Below are 3,535 nucleotides of genomic sequence, written 5' to 3'. Positions count from 1 at the left end.
GAACGGCCACTGTTACTTTTCTTGCCTATGTGTCTCCCACAGCACTTCCACCTTCTTTGCAAATATACAGTCTTCTGTGCAAGTGCACCTTGGGGGAGTGCAAATAGGCTTAAGTTTAAAAGGAAATGAGATAAAAGGAGCACGTCCAGATATAAAAAAGGAATCAAGCTTAAATACTCTGATAAATGTGAGCCTTGAAAAAAATCGTAAATAGTTTAACTCACAGTAATCATAAAACATAAATATCAAGGCAAAGAACTTTCTTCACCAGGCATCTTTTCAGTACATAAATTGGCATGTTAAAAATACTTAGTTCAAATGACTGTTTTCACTAGATTTTTAATCAGAATTATTTCTACAAGTCTATTAGCGCTAATAACATTTTAAACGAATCGTTTCTGATCCTTCATTACAAAAACATAGTCTTCAAAATAAATAACCATAAATTTTCAGAATGTTGAAAAAAATAATAACTAAATAGTTGATCGTAAAGTTTGCAGGAGAACATAATCCAGAGCCCCTGCCTTGCAAATGGCTAAAAAGAACTGCTTACCATTTGCTTTTTACTTCTTGCCATTTCGCTAGAAATTCTAATAACGAAAGGTTTTAGGCTTTAGAGTGCTAACACAGATAATCATTAGTTCAATTTACTCTTGTTTCTGAGGCAAATCCCTGTTATTTCTGTTGTGATAAGCAGTGCTGGTGCAAGTACTTTTCCAAACAACCTTTACTTTTCTTGTCAAACTGAATAAAACCTATGAAAGGCAGCAATCAGGGAAGGCAGCACGATACACTAACTTTCTAAAAGCTAGCCTCTCTTTTTTAAATGGAACTTTATTCCAGTGCTGGCATTCTGGAACGTTCTGTCCACAGTGTGAGCAGTTGCACCATATTAGGACAACTTTCCTCCTTGCAGCTTGAAACGAATAACAAGAGCTCACAAGTTAAATTCTGATTATGCAAGTCTGAAAAAGTTTGATTCCCTTTAAAGACACATTGGATTGCGGAGAGTTTGTTGACCCTCCAGGGACTGCGTGACTGAACTAAGCTGAAGCTCCTGTCACCACTTTGGAGAAGCTGGCTGCCGCCTTGGCACCTGCCAGTGGAGAGGCTGTCCTCCCAGTCTGCTTTGCCACCTAGTGGCCGCCTCTGGCTTGGCCTTCACCTGACCACGATGACTTGGAAAACTCACTTTAACTGTTGAGTATTGTAATGAATTATGATGGAAAGCAGACACTGAGCAAAGAAGGCAGTTCAAAGAGAAACCCCAAACAAACCCTTTCGATGCATGCTGGACTCTGAATATGGAAGAAGCACCAATAATTGGTCTTGGAATAAAACACAGTTGCAAACTGCAAAGAGATTTGGGGATGTTTCCCTGGGGACTTCATGATTAAAATAGAAATAATAGAGGTAGAGTAAATTTAGACTTTCATAAAAAAATAACTTACACATTTTCAATTAGTTCAGGAGGTTCAGAAATTGAGAAGCCCCCATTCTTTCTTCAGGATGAGTGCTGCCAGGATGGCTCGAAGGAAATAAAATGAGTTTGTCTCCTTGGAATTCATCACCAACAAAAAGTTCTAGTTTAGATTGGCCTTTAAGTTTCTCTAACCACTTTCGCATGTACTTTCACATCGAATATTTACGCACAATTTTAAATTTTAAAATACCAGAAAAATTTATTCCATAACTAGTGGAAAGGGAGTAATTTCTCATAACTAATCTTCATTTTTTCTTAGCATTCTCAAATTGTTTCTTCACATTCTGTTTCACTTTCTCATTTTATTGTTTAAATAATTTCTTAAATTTTATTTTATTAATAGTTTCAAGCATTCAGTACATTGGTTAGACATTTATGTAGTTTATAAAACAATCCCCCTAATTGTTCTTTCTTTCCTCTGGCTTTCTCTTTAGCCAATACATGACTGCTGACTGCATTCCCTATGCCGTGCTCCCTGTTCCTGTAACCATCTATTGACTACTAATTTGTACTTCCTTAACCCTTCATCCCATAATCCCAGCCCTCTACCCTCTTTCCCTCTGGTCATCCCCAGATTGTCCTCTATAGCTGTGAGTCTGTTTTTGATTAGTTTGTTCTTTTTTGTTTCCTAGATTTCACAAATAAGTAAACCCATATAGTATTTATTTTTCTCTGTCTGACTTATTTCACTCAGTGTGATAACCTCTAGATCCATACATGTTGTTGCAAATGGCAGGATTTCATTTTTTAATGGTTGAGTAATATTCCATTGTATATATGAACTATAACTCACTTTCTCATTTTAAGTATTAATAAAAAATGTCAAACTACTCACTAGCTGTTTTCAGACATCGGCAACCATGACCCCCAGCACAAAACACATTTTACACCATGACCATGTATGTGGGGGGGTGTGCGTGTATCTTAAAGTTTTATGACACAGTACATACTGTCATTATGTGAAATGTGTTCTGATACATCCCATTCAATTCTACTTCTTTTCTTTTTTATTCTCATGTTGGCCCAGTAACTGGCTCCTGACTTACATTTTGAAAGTCTTAGTGAATCGGTTCCGTACATGCTTCTAAATGTAATGTAGTGAAAATGGTCTGGGAAAATATACACTTGAAGATGAAATCAAGAAACAGCACCTAAATGTACACACATACACACAAATACAGGGTAGCCAACCCACGTGGAAGGGGAGGGCTGTCCTCCCAGAATCCAGGAATGCTCTTGAGGGCTCTTGTGTCACCCAGCAGTAGTCATGTTTTGTTGTGTACCCCTCGCATGAGGTGTGGAGCCTGCAGCACTTCAGTAGCACCGCCCCGAATGTTTTACCAACCCCCACAGGCCTCAGCTCCACCTGACATGGCGGGCACCTGCTCTAGATCCCAGAGAGGAACTAGAGGAAGACCCCTTCCCCCATTCTGTTCCTACCTGCACCCCGTTTTCCCTTCTGCAGGCTGCATTCTTCCTGGGATTACCTATAAAGTGCTAAGGTCAAAGGACTTACAGGAACGTCTGTTCCCACCACCTGTTTCTTCCTGAGTGTTAAGAAAAAGTCTCCCCTTAGGCCTCTGCACAAACATACGTTGATTCAGTGCCTATAGGCTATAAACTCCCTGGACTCAAAATATACTAACTCTGCAGCATACGGCTTTTGAGTCAGGATGAGGAAAAGAGCATTGAGCATAGAAATGATATCCTCTTCTCAGAAAAAGCACCTTAAACAGAAGTGTTTAACCCAAGTTTGTCATTGTTCCATTTGAGGCTCACCTAGAACCCCCGATTTTTAGGAAGTTATATATTATTTATGCAACTATAGCTAAACCTGAAGAAAGACATTAGGTGGCTTTCATGTCTAATAAGCATCATTAGATGTTTTTATTAAAGGCCTGTGATCTCTGATGTCACAGTGTGCACCAATGGGAACTCGACTGTTGAGCCTCCTGAGTGTGAGGATCCTTTAAATGACATGAATCTGGCGCAGGGCCCAGGAGCCTAAGTGAAAGTATGGGGATGAAAGGATCTTGTTTTCTGGCCACGTAG

The sequence above is a fragment of the Pteropus vampyrus genome, unplaced genomic scaffold (assembly GCF_000151845.1).
Source record: "Pteropus vampyrus isolate Shadow unplaced genomic scaffold, Pvam_2.0 Scaffold1000001983, whole genome shotgun sequence".
In the NCBI taxonomy this organism is placed as follows: Eukaryota; Metazoa; Chordata; class Mammalia; order Chiroptera; family Pteropodidae; genus Pteropus; species Pteropus vampyrus.
This window is presented reverse-complemented; position numbering follows the sequence as displayed.